Consider the following 22,452-nt stretch of genomic DNA (forward strand, 5'->3'; position numbering starts at 1 on the left):
TTCCTCAAGCTTCGAGGTAACTCTTGTCAATATTATCGAATAGATCTGCATCATATTCAACTAGAGTGACAATGTCCTCGAGGCGTGTTTAATCAAGTGATGGGGAGTCAGAGCGCTGAAATAATTATGTGGAAGCGTATGAAGGTTGTTGATGGCATTACAGCTTGGGAGATTGATATCAGTGTTGATGAATACTACTCGCTCACAAAAACGTGCGGTGGTACTCATGTAATATTTAAACCAGCCACTTTGTAACATGTTGAACGATCTTTATCTAGGCCTCTATCTCTTTATCTGGAATTCCAAATACGCATTGTTAATGTAGTGAAACTGAATGACGAAACAGACGTTTTCAACATGGAGTGAGGTGGACAAAATAACATACCCCCATTGAGCAATTTTTTAGTCCACATTTCCTAATGCGTGAGATGTCTTCGATTTTCCAAGCTATTTTACCTAGAGTCAAGAAATGAATCTTTCAACTCCCATTCACAACAATAAATAATTCATACAGTGTATCTTTTTTTTCTTTTTTTTTTTGTCATCTGCCTATATGATTAGACATTTTTTGATCAAGGCTCATAACCACAATTAATTACCATTGTAGGCAGAAAAATCAGTAAAATTTGTAATGCTTACAATATAGGCCTACTTTTCTTCCAGTTCCATTGCTTACCAAATATATGTCACGTACATGTCTTTTTCAGAGTTGTCGAATGTCTTCCTGTTTCTCCTCCGATAAACGTTGGGAGAGGCACATGATCTCGTAACTTTACCCTTTAAAAGGATTGTCACCACCTCTGGAAGTATGAGGATAGCTTAATAATACCATCACGCAGCAATTACAAGTGAAGAATGGCAACGTAAACTAAAATAGGCAGAATAATCAGTGGCGTATACTGAGGGCTACAAAGGCTATCAGTGAAGCCCAAACCTCAAATGAGAACGATGGAAATCGAAAGCACATTATAATGTAAGCATTTGGCGCGTTGCTCCATTTACAGAACTTGAAAGCAATGAGAAAAAACGTCGCACGCATTTCTGAGAACAAGGCTTCGGAAACAGATATTACAGCCCAGACTCTCGTCTCTCTCCCGTCGACTCTACGCACGCGGCTTTTGGCTGTATGCCTGATACGCGCGGGGACCAGGAAGGATAGGTGTGCTAGGTTTCCATCCGTCAGATCGCCACTGCTATCAACCATCCATTACTCATCGTATATACCTCCTCACCTCATCCTTCTGGCTTAATTATATAGATAAGAGTGCTGGTATTTCACTCCCGTTTACTTCTACATCCTTGTAGGAAGACACTGCATGGCTGATGTTATAGGAGTAATATAGTTTTATTTTTATAGGTAGATCTGCTAAAATGAAATGCAGTCTTTCAGGTTTAGTGTTCTCTTTTGTTAGTTGGAATCGAACCCATGATCATTGGTTGGGCACCACCACTGATCTCCTGAGAAAGCCAATTAACCAGTGAACGATGGGTACGACCGTTGTGAGATTCAACATTTTTATTCAATGATATTATTATCATTATTATTATCATTATTATTATTATTATTATTAATAATGGTGAATGGCATCTGTATAGGCTTGGTGGTGACCTAATGAGGATAAAATGAATGGCGAAAATATCATAAATACGCAGTCCCCAAGCCAGGGGAATTAACAGTATGAGAGGGTTGATTCTGAAAATTGAACCGGGGCCATCAGATCAAAGGCAACCATTTTATCCATATAGCCACAAAGCCGGACTTCAATTTGCTAAACCTTAGGCTACCATCTCGATTGATCAGGTGGTGAGTATTGGCGGTGGCAGAGGCCAGGGCAGTAGCTTGTGAAGCAGCCTTGACAACACAGCAAGCTTCTCCGTTGGCTATCGGCTGCAGCTCAAAACGCTTAAAGCTTGACGTTCACTAAACCAACTATTGAAAAGGGGTAACCTAATTCTAGTGGTAGCCCACGTCTTGATCCCAGCATACGCCACTGAGAATAATAACTGATCCTACCGTTCTCAAATGTACAGAGGCATGTTTATCTCTATTCGACACTTAGATGTATCCACCCAGATAAAAAAGAGTATATTTCCTAATTTCCGAGCTTTGTCGTACCGTTTCTGAAGGTTACTGGATAACTTGATGAACAGAGGTTGCTGTAGGGACACAAAGAAGGACTATTTTCTCGCTTAATTTGGGAATACCGAACGAGTTGGGAGTGCTGTTAGGGGCGTGCAGCTGTGAGCTTGCATTTGGGAGATGGTGGGAGATGTCGGCAGCCCTGAAGATGTTCTTTCTTGGTTCCCTATTGTAACACCGCGTAAATGCTGAGGCTGTACCTTAATTAACACCACGGGCGCTACCTTCTCACTCCTAGCCTTTTGGTGTCCCATCGTCGCCTTCAGATTTATCTGTGTCAGTGCGACGTAAAGCCAATTGTAAAATGATTGGGAATATTTGTAGTTGTATCAGCTGTCTTGAAAACTGATGTAGGCATCTAGAGCCGTGAGATCTGGGGAGCCGAAAGAATACGGGAATTGAGATCCACGATAAATTAGGTGATATTTAAAATGTCGTTACAGAAGGGTAGTTGACTCCGCCGTGCATCCAATGTGGTCGGAGGGGTACGTAACCGGCGCAACGAAAACGGCGAATGTGGTAATAATAAGGTCGACTACCTGGCTAACATTTTTTTCGATTCTGTGGAACATCCTCGACAAAATAAGGGCTCAGTACTTCATTATAGGACACGGCTGACCAAATCATAACACGCGCACGGTACGGTGGCTTTTGTATAACGACATTAGGCCGTTCAAACCCTGGAAGTGGGTTGTTTGTCGGTTGATATAGTCATCAATGCGGGTATGGCCATCATCTGAAGAATATAATGCAGAAAAATCTGGATCCCCTCAGCTGAAATTTCGTAATCAGTCTTGCTCATTCTTCTGTGTTACAGGCTGAGCAACTTGAATGTGGTATGCAAATCCGAGCAGTACTTTTAATATACGACGAACAGGCCTATCGCTCAAACCGAGTTTCAACTATGTTCGTCCTAGAGTAAGCTTTGGAGACTGTACAACCTGTCGGAGAAGACATCCAGGATTCTAATTTGTGCTTACGGTTATTTGGTGGTCTGTTGTCCCCTTTCGTTCACTTACCGATAATACTGATCCGATATGATGGATTTTGTGACCGACAGCTAGCATTGTTCTACTGTTTGATGCTTCCTTATTAAATCGCTCCTCGTGCTGTTCTTTAACATAAAGCAAACTCGGCCCATTCTGACGCCCCAGGACCGGAAATAATGTACCACGATAAACACCTTCTCCTCTGTTGTGAGAACCATATATATAACTCAACACAACATTGCATTCACAGTATGTCAAGCTAGTGAAACGCATGTATATATCAGACATAATTCGCTCAATTACATGCCTAACAGGGACTACATTGTGTGCTACAGTATTCCGAATGAACAGCCCTACACCACACTCCGCCCTTCCCTTTTCAACACCTGTCAAGTACACTTAATACTCTCTTCCATGTTATCCCCCTTTACGCGAAAATCGTTTACTCTTAGCACATCCAGACGCATCCTCTTTGCTAACCGATCCAATTCTACTTTGTTGTTGTTGTTTGAGTCATCAGTCCATAGACTGGTTTGATACAGCTCTCCATGCCACTCTATTATGTGCTAACCTTTTCATTTCTACATAACTATTGCATCCTACATCTCCTCTAATCTGCTTGTCGTATTCATACCTTGATATACCCCTACCGTTCTTACCACCTACACTTCCTTCAAAAAACAACTGAACAAGTCCTGGGTGTCTTAAGATGTGTCCTATCATTCTATCTCTTCTTCTCGTCAAATTTAGCCAAATCGATCTCCTCTCACCAATTCGATTCAGTATCTCTTCATTCGTGATTCGATCTATCCATCTCACCTTCAGCATTCTTCTATAACACCCCATTTCAAAAGCTCCTATTCTCTGTCTTTCTGAGCTAGTTATCGTCCATGTTCACTTCCATACAATGCCACGCTCCACACGAAAGTCTTCATAAACATCTTTCTAATTCCTATATCAATGTTTGAAGTGAGCAAATTTCTTTTCTTAAGAAAGCTCTTCCTTGCTTGTGCCAGCCTACATTTTATGTCCTCCTTATTTCTGCCATCGGTAGTTATTTTACTACCCAAGTAACAATATTCATCTACTTCCTTTAAGACTTCGTTTCCTAATCTAATATTTCCTACATCACCTGCCTTCGTTCGACTGCACTCCATTACTTTTGTTTTGGACTTATTTATTTTCATCTGGTACTCCTTACCCAAGACTTCATCTATACCATTCAGCAACTTCTAGAGATCTTCTGCAGTCTCAGATAAAATAACAATATCATCGGCAAATCTCAAGGTTTTGATTTCCTCTCCTTGGACTGTGATTCCCTTTCCAAATTTCTCTTCGATTTCCTTTACTGCCTGTTCTATGTAAACATTGAAAAGGAGAGGGGACAAACTGCAGCCTTGCCTCACTCCTTTCTGGATTGCTGCTTCTTTTTCAAAGCCCACGATTCTTATCACTGCAGACTGATTTTTATACAGATTGTAGATAATTCTACGTTCTCGGTATCTGATCCCTATCATCTTCAGAATCATAAATAGCTTGGTCCAATCAACATTATCGAATGCCTTTTCTAGATCTACGAATGCCATGTATGTGGGCTTGTCCTTCTTGATTCGATCCTCTAAGTCACGATTGATTCACGTGTGCCTACATTCCATCTGAAGCCAAATTGATCTCCTCCCAACTCAGCTTCAACTTGTTTTTCCATTCTTCTGTAAATAATACGTGAATTCTACTTTATTTCTTTCATAAACCCCATTAATATTGATAGTTCCCCATCGAATTCCATTTCGTTCGTCAAGTTATGTCCAAGGAGTCCCTCGTCTGTCAAATAGGAGTAGGACTCCGTTACTCCCAAAAGTCCGAAGATTGCTTAAAACGTTCTGAGCGTTCTCGGTGAAAATGATGTAAATCCGGATGCTACCCTTACTTACACATAGTCCAAGCCAGGTTTGTGACCACCGGTGGATTGTACAGTCCTAGCAGCCTGAGAACAAAGAGAGACATGACTAAGAATATGCCCGAGATGCCCACTCCCATTCCTTAGCAACTAGTATCCCGACTCTCAGGATCACTTACTAGGCCACTCAGCCGTTGCCCATGGTTCACGAACTAGGACGTGATTACAGTGATCCACACCATGAACCATGTATGTATCAGAGAGAAATATTTTGTTCGTGCTGAACTGTGTGGCTCAGACGGAAAGGCAGGACTTCCAAACACAACTTCGGGATTTCGATCCTGACTCACTACAGGTGGAATAAGAGGGTGCTCAAACACCTTCGCCTCATATTCGTATAATCACTGGCAAGTAGTAAAAGTACTCCACCACGACGAAACTTCCGGCATTTCGGTGGCTGTAAACCGCAGTAGTTAGAGAGAGGTGAAACCAATAATATCACATTGTCCGAAAGAATTATCGGAGCATTCCTCTGAGCGTCTGGTATGTTTCAGTACTTTCAGTACTTAAAAAAAAGAAAAAATGTCCCTATGCAAAAAGCCATAAGACATATTCATGTCAAAATGGTACCAATGGCCTTATTGTATAGACTGAGACCGTGCGCATTCAAATCAGGAGACATCTGAGTCATACTATCTCCCGAGTTTTAGACCCGCAATGCAGTGCCAGGAGATCCCTCGGAACAATAGTGAGTGCGAACACCACTGTCGACAGCCCTGAAGATGGGTTTTCACACATGGCAAATGCTGGGGCTGTACCTTAATTAAAGTCACGTCCGCTTCCTTCGCACTCCCAGTCCGTTCGTACCCCATCGTCACCATAAGACGGTACGGCGTAGAGCAACTGTGTCGTAGTGAGATTAACAGACTGAAGTTGTCATTTGTGGAGTTCGTACACATTCGAGCACGTACAATGAGACACATTAACGACCTACAAGTCGCAAGAGCAGTCACTTCGATTCAAGAAGGGTGGACATTTCGTCATGCTGCTAAGGACTACAATGCCTCACCGCCTGTAGTTTATCAGTTATCGATACGACGAGATAGCTCAGTTCACCAGGCGTGTTGGAAAAGGTCGTCGTCACATCACAACCCAACATGACGACCAATATCTGGTAATTTCTGCGTTGCGTCGATGTACCGCCAGCGTCAGAGAACTGCAACAAGACCTCGAGTTACGATTTGCTTTACGTCGCACCGACACAGGTAGGTCTTTTGGCAACGATGGATAGGAAAGGCCTAGGAGTGGGAAGTAAGCAGCCCTGGCCTTAATTAAGATACCACTGAAAACCGTTTTCAGGGCTGCCGACAGTGGGGTTTGAGCTCACTATCTCCCGGATTCAAGTTCACAGCTGCGCGTCCCGAACCGCACGGCCAACAAGACCTCAGAAGGGCAACAGGAGTCATGGTATCCGATCATACTATAAGTAACAGGTTACTCGAAAGGAACTAACGACACAGACCACCAATTTGAGAGCATTGCTTTACGCGGCAACATCAACCAGCTCGCCTTCTCTTGGCCCGTAACCTCTTGAATTGGTAACTTCGCTCAATTTGCTCACAGACCATTCACGGTTTCCCCTGACTTAAAGTGATGACCGTGTACGTGTATGGAGAGGCTCTAGGAAACGTCATTTGGAAAATGATGTGCAGCAAGGGGTAGATTCGGACAAGGTTCTGTGATGCAGTAGGGTAGCGTTAGTGTCGCCAGCCACACACATCTTTCGCTGTCCGTGGCCGACTTACCGTCAGGGAGTGGAAGAACCAGATCTTGTTACATCATGTGGTGGTTACTACAAATGGTGTTGGTCCTGAATTCTTTCTCATGCACGACAACGCCAGGCCGCATGTACAGGTTGGTACCGGGGACGTCTTGGGAAAGCTATACATTCAAGCGATGTAATGGCAAGTAGTGAGTCCCAACACGAATGCCAATGAGCACGTATGGGACATGCATGAGGGATGTATTCGTGGTCATCCTGTTGGACCACAGACTCTCGAGGAACTCTCAATGGGAACGAATACCGTAGAATGGCCTACATAGATTTGTACTTAGTATGCTATTTGCTATTTGCTTTACGTCGCACCGACACAGATAGGTCTTATGGCGACGATGGGAGAGGAATGGCCTAGGAATGGGAAGGAAACGGCCGTGGCCTTAATTAAGGTACAGCCCCAGCATTTTCCTGGTGTGAAAATGGGAAACCACGGAAATCCATCTTCAGGACTGCCGACAGTGGGGTTCTAAACCACTATCTCCCGGATGCGAGCTCACAGCTGCGCGCCCCTAACCGCACGGCCAACTCGCCCGGTTACGTAGTATGCAAAGCAGGTGCCAGACTATTATAAATGCTTACGAAGGGCGTACACGATACTGAAGTTCTCAAACTCGGAAGAAAACTAAATTGGCTGACTGATTGAGCTGCTATTCCCACGTACTTTGTGACATTGTTCTGACATTGAAATTTTTTTGCAAAAATGAATGAGAATTAAATTGTGTTTTGTCTGTAATTTACCTGCAATGAACATAGGTATACCTGCTAGCATTGCTAGCTCTCAGTCATTGTTCTATGTAGCATGGCATAATTTAAAAACTTGTTCCGCTAATTATGTTGGACAGTGTATTTACTAGCATATATTCGCGGCATCGCATAACTGGAATTTCTTCAGTTTCATATCAGTTTGGTATGAATTTCAAACAGTAGTTGTTCGCATCTAGTTCCGCGTGAGTTCTCGACAGTGTTTCAGCGCTCCTGGTAAGTAGTTTGTGAAGCTTGCTATTATGACCGTAACTGGCCAAGGCGATTTGTATGACAGACCCTCTAGCAGACAGTTTAGAGGGGGAGTGTGGGTCTTGCGGTGGTGGGTTAAATTTCCCCAATCTTTCCTCCCTCATCGCGTAAGTAGGAATTGTAAACCTCTCCTCTTTCTTCACCTAATCAGTCGAATGCAAGCGAGCTTAATCTGCTGTAGAAGAATCGCGATTTCTTTCATGAGAACTTCCTAAAGCGATGCTACCAACCACTAATACACATTGTAGTAAACATAACTGATCGTTCATTAAATTCTAATCCTGTCTGTGTAGCTCATTTTCTGAGTATCTCGGATTTTTTATAATATTCGCGTTTTACCTACAATTTTTCAGGCTTCATGCTGAATGTGTGAGTGCCCTAAGTCGGAAACTTGAAATACTCCCTTAAGGGGACACTATAGTGAAATTTCTAACTTCTATATTTTTCAATGAATTTTTACCTTTTTTTCTCAGATCTAGTAGTGCAACCAAATTTCAATATTGTACCTATATAACTTTTTGAGTAGGAATTATTTTACTTTACTTTTACCAGCATCGTTAAAAATAGCCTCTTGCACCACAATATTTTTCCAATTGGCACCAAATTTTGCACAAATATGCTGTATAGTTATGCAATAAACATCAGCATCAGTGTTTGTTTTTTCAGAAATATAATGGCTTGGAGAATTTTTTTAAATTTTAATGTTAAATTTTTTAAAGAAAAATATGTGTACACAACATTTCGTAGGTCAAAAAAATTGAATCACCTTAAACAACAAAATGCACGCTGACATTTATGTATCAACTATATAACTACTACTGTGTGAACTTTCAATTACATCAGACAAAAATGCATGATAATGGATTACTTTTCTGAAAGAAATCATGAAGATTTTGCTAAGCCATAAAATGCAAAATAAAAATCTATGCAACTTCACTCACATTACAACTGTCCTGCACAATAAGTACGCCCTTCAGACTTCTTTTCTCTCTTCTTCAGTGATATTTTCATCACCTTATTCTTTTTCCTAAGCACGTTGCTTTCACCTGAGTTATATTTCCTGCTTTGCTGTATGCGGCTTTGATCTCGCTGGTGACTGATGTCCACAGCAGATGTTGGTACTGGCTTCCCTCTGATGGACTGAAGAACTTCAAGTGTTCTAACACACCCCATATTGAACTCACTTACAGCACTCACAATACCAAACTGAAGTTTATTCCTAGTAACAAATACTTCTTTTCGACAATTATTCCAAAGAACACAGTGAAGGCTTTCATTTGGATTTTGTGTCATCCCTTCTGTGTACCTTTGTAGCAGTGCATCTGATGCATTATTTTTATAACTATATCATACAGAATACCATATCTGCTACTCAATTCTTACATTACATTTGAAATCCAAACGAGAGAGACATAAGAAAAGGATGATTTCTTAGCAGCAACTGGAGGAGCGTGTCCAGTAGAGCATGGGAGAGTTACATGCTAGCGCAGTGCCATTTAAAGGAGGCGCTGTGAGCTTTAAAATGGCGGCATTTAAAAATAAATGCATTTTTCGAAAGAACACACATCAGGGTATTGTTTTACAGTTCTAAACCCAATTTGATATCTTCTTCGAAATTCATGACATTTCACTATAGTGTCCCCTTAACAAATTAGAGTGCACTTTTACAAAATCGTTACAGACACGAAGACATTAGATACGAAATATTTTATGGGAAAATTGATTATAAATAATTTATATAAGCTCCTTTTGTTCGTATGACTAACAATGTACAGTAACCTCATTAATCCGTATTCCATTGGTCCGAATTTCGCTTAATCCGGAGAGCCGTTTATTAATAATACATAACTGCAATTACAGTCCGGCTCCATGGCTAAATTGTTAGCGTGCTGGCCCTTGGTCACAGGGGTCCCGGGTTCGATTCCCGACACGGTCGAGAATTTTAATCATAATTGGTTAATTTTGCTGACACGGGGGCTGGGTGTACAGTATGTGTCGTCTTCATCATCATTTCATCCTCATCACAACGCGCAGGTCGTCTACGGGAGTCAAATCAAAAGACCTAACTTGTCCTCGGATACTCCCGGCATTAAAAGCCATACCCTATTTCATTTCATTGCAATTACAGAAAGCTCTGAAACGGAAGAATAAGACAGAAATGAAACAATTAATGTTATTAACCACAAGCCAAAAATGAGTGAAATTAAACACATATAAACAAATTCAAATACGTTGGAGATAACCACGTTGAAAACACATCTGCATATTACGAACATTTGAGGCATCAGCACAAGTTAATTATGAAAGAAATTAATGTCAAAGGAAGACATCTAAAGATTAGCAGTTTCTTCAAACCAATAAGCGTGTCAAGTGTGGTCAGTTAAAGTGTGCACTGATTGTCATGTTTTAACTCTCTACTGCACTGGTTATTCTGTATTTTGTTGAGCCTAATACTGTATTACATTATATCTCGTATACTAAATAATACTGTACTGTACACTTTCCGTTTACTGAGCAGAGTATTTAAGCATGTACCTTGGTTTATTTCATAAATTATTTTATTAATTGGGAAGTCCATTAATTCGGACAACCTAGAGTTCCAATTAGTCCGGCGCTTGCTCGTGGTCCGGATATCCGCCCATGTGAGTGTCCACATTGTAGACTTAGTTAATTTTTATTTTGCGTCCACATGGTAGATTTGGTTCATGTGTTTTATATATTTCTCTTTGTAACGGGAAAATGTATTTGGGCCAAAAGCCTGTACTGTTCTTCAATAAAAATTGAGGTTCTCCTGTACCACTTATTTTGAATTTTATGGCGTAATGCACTCCCCAAAAGAAGAAAATTAGTTTTCCTCGAAAGCCGCTAGATTTTGGAACAAAATGCATAACACTTTTTTTATAGTACTGAATTCTAAGTACACCTACTGGACTCCTTTCTTCAATACGAATTACTCTTCAAGCAGTGTGTCCACTTTGAATACATCCGATAATTTTAAAAGCTGCCTGTTTTCTTGATAAGCTAGCATATTTGTTTACAGCGTATAATAATATGGAAGAAATAAGCTTTCTAATGGTGAAATAATTACGGAAATCGATCGAGCTTTCCATGAGAATAATCGCCATTTACACACAAACTCATATTTTCTCTCATTATGATATTACTTCAGATTACATTTCTCATGGAAGAATCGAAGGGAAAATTGCATACAATCAGTGAATTCAAACTGCAAAACCAAGTTGTTGTGTTTGCTAATGAGGTACGTCCGTATGTATGCAAAATGTTGATATATCAAGGTGGTATTCGCGTTGTCAACTTGTGGGCTCGTAGGGGGTCTTTGAGGTCTGCGACAGCTGTATACAAGTACAATCTGGAAGACACGCGGGGTGGTTGTAATCCGCTCGACATTCGTTGTTAATTTGGTCGCTAAAGAAGATGACACAGCTGTTCTGACACGTAATTGTTATTAATTACTGCCACAATGTGAACCCTATTCTCCCCCACCCACACCCCTTGACGACACAACACACATTGGGACGACTCGGGAATTAGACACGCAATTAATTCTCCCGTCCAACCTTTTGATGGACTGTCTGGAGATGAAGAACTACCGTGATGGATTATGCTCTTAGCTCTCTGCATGCAAATTGGCTCCTATGTAATGACTACGAGTCCATTTGTTGTCAGGTCTAAGAGACAAACATGATCGTCGGAACTGAAGGCGCAAATATTTAAGAAATTGAATGGGAACACTCGTCAACAGCCGGTTTTGAAGGTGTGTGTGAGGTGGGGGGATTTGCGACTCTGCGGCACCCCCTGCCTGTGATATGAGGCGATTAAAACGGCGACTTTGAAACTTTAAGTATGGAAGCCTGGGTTCTTGTATGTGCCAATACATCTACCTACACGAAGCTGACGTATTTCAGCACCTTCAAATACCACCGGACTGAGCCAGGATCGAATCTGCCAAGTTGGGTTCAGAAGACCAGCGCCTCAACCGTCTGAGTCACTCAGCCCGGCTATCTTCTCTTCTCTCCGGGTCTCCTTCCTTCCCTTCACCCCTATTCTGTTCTCTTCCTTAATCTCCTCTTCCTTTATCTTATCCTGTCTCTTTTCCTCTCCTTGTGATTATTATTATTATTAATATTATTATTATTATTATTATTATTATTATTATTATTATTATTATTATTATTATTATTATTATTATCAAGCCCAATACTTTCTTCTTTCTTCTTTCCTAATCCATCACCGTCCAGGTTGGTTCTACCCTCGGAATCAGAGAGGGATCCCACCTCTACTGCCTCAAGGGCAGTGTCCTGGACCGTGAGACTTTGGGTCGGGAAATACAACTGGGGGAGGACCAGTACCTCGCTCAGGCCGCCTCACTTGCTATGCAGAACAGGGGCCTTGTGGCGGAGGTTGAAAGGTCGGATGGGATAGGCAAGAAAGGCCTTAAATCGGGGGTACTATCCCGGCATTTGCCTGGAGGAGAAGTGGAAAATCACTTCGGGGATGGCTGAGGTGGTAATCAAAATCCCCTCTACTCGGGTGACCTCCCGAGGCTGAGTGAACCTAGTTCCAGCCCTCGTACCACTTTTCAAATTTCGTGACATAGCCGGGAATCGAACTCGGGCCACCGTGAGTGGCAGCTAATCACGCTAACCACTACACAACAAAAGCGGACATCATTAACGTTTTCGGGACAAATTGCGACGCATTTCTGCCAAGGTCTGAAGTAGGCCAGTCACATTTTACGAACGTATTAATTATTCTGGTGTGTAATATTGAATAAAAGTCGGTTCTTGCCGAACACCAGGCACAGTGCTAAATTTACTACGTCACGGTTTTCCTATCTACTGGCTGATAGAGTTAACCTAACAAGGTTGCCCTCACAAACAACTGTTCTATAGGCTAATTGCTACACTGACTCATTACGTATTGATTGACACTGAAGCAATTTACAGCTTATATCCGGGTTCATAACAGTAAGTACAACTAGGTAACATGTGGGAGGAAACTTCATTGACAGATCTGCGAGATGATTGTGTATAGAAAATCACCCACAATTCGTGGAACATTGTGCGATGTGAGGAGTCTGCGGTCTTCATGTAAAGTCAAACGCACTAAACTGAGAATGAGACCGCGCCTCTATTAATACATTTCCGAACTCCGGTCACAACCCATTTCACTATTCTTTTACAGGAACACCCCTATAATGGGATATTGGTACAGTCTTTCAAGTTACATTAGTGACACAAATTCACCTATTAGGTTGAAGCACACAGATCTAGCTTACTTACGAACGTTACACTTCAAGAAACGTATATACAGAGACCACAAGCCTATACTATTTGGCCACAACAAAACGAAATTAGAAAAAAATTACAGCTGGCCGAGAACTAGTTGAAGGGAGGCGGAAATCAAACACTCCAAAATGGAAAATTTCGGACTCTGAGTGGGGTGAAGGCCCAAATATGTAGAGCATAATCCCATACTACGGGGTGATTAAGTAGGAGAAGCAGTTAAGGACGAAAAACGTAAGTTCAATTTTAGAGTTACAAAAACTTAAGTCACCCAATTCAAATTGAATGGGGAAATTACGAGGGTACCCACTCGTACTCCCTAACATTCAATCAAATTCCCGTAAGGGAAATTATTATTTAAGTCTGGACACCACCCTACATTACTATGAGAAAAGAAACCACTAACAGTTACATGAATGCTGCGAAAATCTTCCCTACACTCCACACGCAGTTCAGTGCACTTAGATAAGTTTATTCCGCCATACCTTATTACTTGAAGCTTGCTTCAGGCCAAAGCCTCCGCCTCCAGATATCCCCGAGGGGAACCCTCTTCCTCCTCCGACACTATGCGCACACAATTACATCAGCAATGCAAGACACTGAAGGTGAAGATGCCTCTGCTTACACAGAGAGAGAGCCCGAAAGAGCTGGATGTTTACAATCTAAGGATCGGATTGGACGGCTTTCATTAACCAAGAGAGACCCATATTGGTCAGATAGGCTGCTAGAATTAGAGGAGGTGGTAGAGTATGTGCAATTTCGGAAATAGAAATAATAACAACAGCATGCCAACATAGAGATACAGACTTTCTTTCAGGATGAATTAGGGTTTCTCCCTCATTAGGTCTCTTGTGTATCGGTGTCAGATCCGTCTAAACAGAGACACTGTACCCGAGGTACAATTGTTGTTATTATTATCATTATTATTATTATTATTATTATTATTATTATTATTATTGTTATTATTATTATAGTCTCTCGATCGACTCCATGGCTAAATAGTTAGCGTACTGGCCTATGGTCACTGGTCACAGGGTCCTCTGACACGATTCTCGACAGGGCCAGGAATTATAACCATAATTGGTGAATTCCCTTGACACGGGAACTGGTTGTATGTGTCGTCTTCATCATCATTTCATCCTCATAACGACGCGCATGTCACCTACTGGCGTCAAATAGAAAACCTGCACCAGGCCTCTCCGGAGGCCACATGCCATCATCATTTTCACCGTAGCATTTTTAATTTAATCTAATCTATTATTTTCTGATCACTCTCCAATTTTTCTTTTTAATGTTCACATTCCATTAACTTTTCGATGACTTCCAATCGTATGTAAATTTTTTCAATAGTTATACATAATATAAACATATTATGAGTCAGTGCTATTGGTATTTTTACGACAGTCTCTATTTATACATTTTCAAATTAAACGAGCTATTATTGTATGTCTATATCAAGTATAAATAATTAATTGGAATGAATTTGTAATTACATTTCCTGTATTAGTTTCATCGTAATTTGATTGCAGGTAGAAAAATCATTTCCGTGGATAAAACTATGCTTAATTTACGTGATTAAGATTTAACATTATCGTAACAAATAAAAATGAACAGTATTATTCTGTTATGTTTCTGAATTGATATGCGTGGTTTATAACAATACATCGCATCATCCGTGTGTATTGCAAAGAAAATGGTTACCTTCCGAGTGAAATACTGTTTAAACATTTTTCTTCAAAAGTTGCTTTACGTTGCACCGACACACACAGGTCTTATGACAGGAAAGGGCTGGGAATGGGAGCGAAGCGGTCGTGGCATTAATTAAGGTACATCCCCAGCATTTACCTCGTATGGCAATGGGAAACGACGTCAAACCATCTTCAGGGCTGCAGAGAGTGGGGTTCGAATCCACTATCTCCTGAATGCAAGCTCACATTGCGCGCCTCTAACCGCACGGCAAACTCGTTTGGTCTTTATAAAATAATCATAATAGCAACAATAGTAAAACATACATCTTCGTTATAGATTGTTATACCTTTCAACGTTCGGTCTGCAAGTCTTTGTGAAGTTAATAAACACCGCCACAATCCTCTATTTGCAACCAGTTCTATGACCTCGTTTATTTCTAGGCCTAGGATAGAGAAAGTGAAATCTATCTGCAGACGAATAAGGTCAGGAAATCTTCAGGATGAGGAAATTCGAAGTACATGGATTTCTTTAGTGAAAAATTCCAAACAGTAGACAGTAATGAAGTTCACTATATAGAAGGAAAATTAGTGGCATATAGGGATTCTCTCGTAGAAACAATAATGGTACAGTAATTATGTGTAAAGGAGGGAAGAACGAAAATCTTAGTTGAATGGTAAAGTGAGCGAAGCTTGTAAACGTAAAAAAAAGGCGTATCAGATATCGTTCCAAACAAGGACTGATACAGACAGGGGATTGAATTTCGATGAAAGAAACAGTGAGAAACAAATAATTGTTAAATCCTAGTAGAAATCGTGGGAATATTTTTGGTAATAACCAGGAAAGGATAGGTCATGCAGCAGAGAAACATTTATGGACATTGATAAAGAATTTTAGGAAGGGAGGAGAAAAATGAAATGAATAGTATTTTGGGTAAACCAAGATAACTCATTATAGTTCCCAGGGAATCTTTGGACAGATGGAAGGAATATTTCGGAAATCTTCTCAAGGTAAAAGGAAATTTTTCTGTTGACGTCGCGATCAACCGAACTCACAAGAAGGAGGACAATAATTTCAGTGTATAATAATCACCATTACAAACTTCTTCTTCGTTTTCTTCCAAGCACAGGAGGCAAACGAGCCCTCTTGCTAGCAGAGTAGAGCTCAGGCCGGTGGTAGTGGTGTATGTATGAGGGAATGAGGCCTCTGGTATACCTGCCAACATACCTCACTGACGAACGATACAGGAAGGCACCTGTTGCCAAATCATGTCCACCCATGTGTTCACTTCCAATTCCCTGAAGAAGACTTGTACCTAATACAAGGCAATGCAACAGTATGTCGTTCCCGGATCTTCGTCAGTTCGTTCGATGAACACTCCATGCGCATGAGGGTCATTTGGTTTAAAACATATTGAACACAACTGAGAGGCTGTCAAGACGAATGTGCGTATCCTGGACACCTTTCGACAAATCTGCGTGCATTATGGGAGACTGTGTAGTTGCCATGGACTAGCACGTCTCTCCACAGTTTCCGGTGTGTGTGTAGTCTACGTTATACTCCATAGCCATTATCATCCGGTCGAAATTGTGTGCTGCACGCTACTATCCAGGTATCTCTAAACCAATTGTTCATAATAGTACCTCAAACCCACCAGCCAAATTTAATATTTGTCACTACTATGTGTGTCCTGTATTAGAAAGTTATCATCTACATATCTACCTCAGAAGGTGATATTAATATTACTTGTTTTCAAACTAAGAGGGAGCAGTAAAATTTTATCCCACTGCTGATAATGTGACCATAGTCGTGGAATCTTCCGTTTTACATGGAACCAGACTAAAGTGACATGAATGGCTGGGTTGGATCCTTGGCCATTTTGATGAGAAACCTATGACACACCCATCATTGTTCTTTGTATGGCGTAAGTAAGGTTCAGCTTTATTAAGAGACTTCTCTTCATTTACCACTTTCTATTGAATTAGACCTACCTTCCCCATAAATAATAATAATAACAATAATCGTATGGTCTCAGCTACTGTGAGCAGACGACGCCATCTGGCTGCCTGCTCGTCAATTTTGACGTTCCGTTTTACAGCAGGCACACTAGATGGCAGACCAAGTAAACCGAAAATCTCTTGGGCGTCTATGGCTGAGATTTAATTATTTTTTTCGGGTAAACACCAAATGTGTCACCAGAGATCTTTTACATTCCGACATCGTACGACATGGAGTGTCGAATGGACTTTTTCCGCCCTTCAAAAATCCGAATACCTCTGCCGCGTTTGAACCCGCTATATTGGGATCCGGAGGCCGACACTCTACCACTGATCCACAGAGGCAGCTACCTTACCCATAGACAGGGACATTAATGCAAGCCACGCAATAATACTCTGTGTTTACAGTGTAGATGTTCATTGCTCTTGTTTTACCAGTATATGAACATGTTCATATTGTTAGTTATTTAAGCTCGCGGTAAAACATTGAAGATTTTCGACGAAGCAATGATGGAAAAGGGCTAGGATTGGGAATGCAGCAGCCCTGCCCTTAACTGAAGTACAGGCCCAGCATTATCCTGGTGTGAAAATAGGAAAATGCTACAAACCTCCTTCAGAGCTGCCGGTGGGGATTTGAAACATATTTTATTCCAAATGCAAGCTTACAGCTAAGCAACTCGAACCACGTATTCGCTCCGTATATTAAGAGCTTCAAAATATGTACTTATGGTTCTGGAGTGATTGTCTGCGGGCTACTGCGTCCCTGAGAAGGACACGGACCTATTCGAGATCATACCGGGACGTCTGCTCATAACGAACAGGTTGTGTTGAATGCTATCCGACATAACTCTCACACTAGCACACGGGCCATTGCACAGGAGACGAACATCAGCTGAGCGTCTGTTTTCGGGATATTACATACCGGTACCCATTGGTTTCACCCGTACCATCTGCACTTACAGCAGGAGCTCCATGGTCATGATTTCGATGCTCAGGTGGCGTTCTGTCAATGGACCCTACAGAATGAGCACGTTGACCCTGCACTTTTAGCAACCATCTCATTTACGGACAAAGCGCAGTTCCATAACAATGGAAAAGTTAATCGCCATAATGTGCACTACAAGAGTGTGGATAATCCCCACTGGGTACGACAGGCAGCTTTTCAGATACAGTGGGGAGTGAATACATGGTGTGACTTCGTGAGTGATCGCCTCATTGGTCCCCATTTTTTACGGAAGAACACTATCTGCAATTTCTGCAAGATGACCTACCAGCGTTCTTGAGCATTTGCGACGCCTTGACAGCTGCAGGATATGGTTTCAACATGGCGGTGGTCATCCGTAACCATCTCCATGCGGTGTATACTGATAAATGGGTAGGAAGTGGAGGACCTGTCTCTACCGGCCAGATCGCCCGATACTACGCTCCTGGATTGTTTCCTGTGGGTCCACGTAAAACAACTAGTGTGTGCACGGGAGCCGGCCAGTCCTCGTCACCTTGGAGAGCTCATCACCGCGGCATACCGATCCTTTACGCCGGAGATCTTGCAACGTGACAGACGCTTCTTACAACATCGCGTTCAGCTTTATATCGAACACGGAGGTCGTAAGTTCGAGCAGGTGCTGCGTTAAACGACGTAGGTAACTGAAATCCTGTCACCTGTTTCCTAGCCTCTTTCAACCCAGCTCCATATCATATGCCACGATACAAACGTCCATGTTCAGGGTCTAAGAAAAGAAAACAGTCTGTGGAAACTATTAAGTATGCAACCTTGCCACATCCCAGGCATCGAGCAAGTGACGCGTGGTTTCGGTCACGTAGCTGTCAATTTGAATTCTGGGAATTTTGGCCTTGAAACACCCTGTCGGCAGCACTAAATATTGTTTTTCGTGGTTTCCCATTTTCACACCACGCAAATGCTGAGGCTGTAACTTAATCAAAGTGACGGACGTGTCAAGAGCTATTTGTGTCGGTGCGACGTAAGGCAAATTTCAAAAAGAACAGGTAGTTGGCGACAAAGAAACACTTGTGTGAGACTCGAACCTCCGTATCCTAGAGGAAAAGAAATGAAATCGCTTATGGCTTTTAGTGTCGGGAGTGTCCGAGGACAAGTTCGGTTCGCCAGATGCAGGTCTATCCTCGAGGACTTTCGACTATCACATTTCCGATCGCGCCCCTGCCAAGTGAGCTATTGCGAGGTTTGGAATGCAGAGGGCAGTTTACAGCCCAGTCAGTACCTGTTTCTGGTCTGTGTGTGCACATGCTGTTGTTGGGAATGTTTTCTTCGTGTCTGTGCCCGTTTTACGGCTTCATTCAGGGTACTATTAATGAATGAATAGTGACGCTTACGATTCTTGCTGTCTTCTGTCCCATAACCACACATCTAGTATAATACCCCGGTTTAGGGAGAGGGACCCATGTATTTCAGAATTGTAATAAAAGCAGCGGGTTGCATAAACAAAAGTAGCAAGGGGCCGACTGACCACCCGGTATAGAGGTCCTCATTCGGTGTGGTTTTCCATGGACGACGCCCACCGCACAGCTGTACTTGTTATTCTGAAGGCTTTCCATGCTCACTATACGATTTTGGGGGATAAAACAGTCATTGAACCATCTTTCCTCCAGCTTCCCTGTCATTCCATTTCGAGTAAATCCATCCACATATTTTCTGTGGGTCGTGATAAAATAAAGTGAAATTCTTCGAAGAGCGATTTTTTCCATCTTGAACTAACAAGTAGTACATTTGCATAGAGTTATTACGATCTTTCAGGCTATATACATCACAATATCAAGTTATTGTGCTTAACACCTGTGCAACATTTAGGCAACTTGTCTTAACACTAGATCGCTAATAATTCCATCCTACCTTTAGCTACCAATAAAACTGCCATTTACAGTAAATCATTGACAGTACTTGTCTGCCGTGAATAGAACCTCCTTCCTGAGTGTATCAGGGGGATAAGTCCTATTTGCACTTTCACAGAAGCTCTTTGGAGTAATTTTATGCACCAATAAGGATACTATATAAACTTATTGCTGCTACACACAACCACTTTATTGTCATGTAGATAATAAATTTTATGCACTACCTATTTTTATATACAAAATAATAGTGTTAAGCATTTTTTTCCTATTTCAAGACACTTTTAATATCCACATGTTAATAGTCATTATAGTGTACATATAATTATTGTAATGTAATATGATATATATTTCTATGCGTGATTAGATAGAAGAGAAGGCCTAAATGTCTTAATCTTGCCAGGTAAAATAAAACATTACTTACATACCTACTTGTTTACTTACTATTAGTCCGTCCTCTGATAATGCTTCACATGGCCTTTAAATCGGTTATAATAGTTACCAAGGAAGTTAAGTGGCGCCTTATACTTAATTGTTAAATTTTGCACTTCAATGTATTATGCTAACCTCTGTAATCAAACGTATTTGTATCTGAATACACACACACTGGTAATAAATGTGTTATAATATTTTAATACAAATATTAAGTATTACGTAATGCTGTGAGAAAATAATTTCTATCAATCAGTCACAACTGATCTACATTTAGGGCAGTCGCCCAGGTGACAGATTCCCTATCTGTTGTTTTTCTAGCCTTTTCATAAATGATTGGAAAGAAATTGGAAATTTATTGAACATCCCCCTTGGTAAGTTATTCCAATCTCTAACTCCCCTTCCTATAAACGTATATTTGCCCCAATTTGTCCTCTTTAATTCCAACTATATCTTCATATTATAACCTTCCAATGTATGTCAGGATGAGGTTGGTGAACACATTGGAAGTTTATGTTGAGAAATAATGTCAATGAAATGTCCGGTCATCATACGTCCAGGAGAATTTGAATTCAGTTGACTTGTCTAATTATGTGAACAGCATCGCTGAATTGAAGATATCGGCGGATTGATAACAAGTTCTAAACCCCATGGTGCCTCGAAAATATTGGTAGACAATAAAACATCGTGAAACATAAGGCAGGATTAAATGAATAATACACATTCCTCAAGTAAAGTTACTGAAATGCGTATGAACGGCAGAAAATGTCAGTGACAGAATGTTACTGAGGGCCATGAAATGTGTGAATAATTTGGAATAAGCAAAGTTCATATGAGATGGCCATACCTTGTGCATCTAGTCTCGCACGATTCGACGATCGAGATGGAGAATAAAACTGTCGATTACTAACCTAAATACGAGGCAGCAAATTATTAAACAAGTTCCTTTGCCGGTACAGCTGATTTATACGAGATCGTTACGCATTATGTGTCAAATGTTTTCAATTGTCAAGAACACATGGGAGCTGGAAGCACAGAAGAATTATGAAAAGCAAACCGTCTGCGATTATTATATTGATGTAGAATTTGTTTTGTCTCTGAGGAAGTTGACTCTCAATCTGTGTGTCTTAGAAGGATCGGAATCGTAAAATTCGTGGGGAGAAAGATTGTTTTGAAGAGATATATAACGTGATATTGGCATATTGTAAACAAATATTGTATTGTAAAACAAGATATCTTGTTATCGAAACGTAAAGGCAAGTGTGTTGATTGAACTGTGAAATTGTATCAAGGTGTATGACCCTGTCCTAATAGACATTTCTGAGTTTCAGGTAACATGGAACCGACGATTATTGAATATAAATATGAGATGACAACACGTTTTAACATGAACGACTAAAACAGAGGGGCCTCGAAGGATCTGGCCAGGAATGTGATGGACACTAATGGATAAATATTAATAATTGAGAGCTGAACATGGAAGGTGACACCGCCGTGGAGCAACAACCCAGGATGAGTACTTAAATATCGTCTACATATTCCGCCATGTAGTTGCTTATTTTAGATGTAGAGTAGTATTCATTTTTTATGTCGATTTATGACATGTATAATTTTCAACTTGAAGGTGACCGTTATTTATTAATCATTGCGTTGTGTTGATTATGATTGTTGCGTCTAGTGCGGTGATTCAATCTATGTTGTGATAATATGCGATGGGTCGTGTGAGTTTTTTTTTAATGTCTTCTAGCAAGGTTTAACGGAATGATTTTTCGGCATCGATGGTACTGGTGCCGTAATAATGTTATTGTGATGAACGTTAACCTAACTCGTGGCTCAAAATACCTCGGAGGAGCTCAGTATTTGCGACGTGCGATTCTATGGTCTTCAGATATTATGTGCTTGTGCAGAATACGGTGTTTGATAATGAAATTGCGATATTATTGTGGTGATATGGTGTTAATGCGGCAACATATTTGGTAGTCTTGACGTGAAATGCCTGAATAGATTGTTTTCCTAGGTATTGTGAATTCGCCGTGCATGACGTTTTGTGTGACGTGATAAGGTGTTTGATACGGTAGGATCTTTGAAAAATATGTATACGGATAATGAAATGTGGGTGGTTATAGACGTGTCATTAGGATTGCGTATTTTGAGATGATGCAATGTGAAGGTCCTGATGAAGGTCTTGACGTTAGGAATTGTGTTGGTCATGCGTGAATTTTAATGTCGTTATGATGAATGATTTATTTAGGCACGAGGCCGTATTTAGGATAATGTTATAGGATTTTCGTA

Source organism: Anabrus simplex, chromosome 3, assembly GCF_040414725.1.
Source record: "Anabrus simplex isolate iqAnaSimp1 chromosome 3, ASM4041472v1, whole genome shotgun sequence".
Lineage (NCBI taxonomy): Eukaryota > Metazoa > Arthropoda > Insecta > Orthoptera > Tettigoniidae > Anabrus > Anabrus simplex.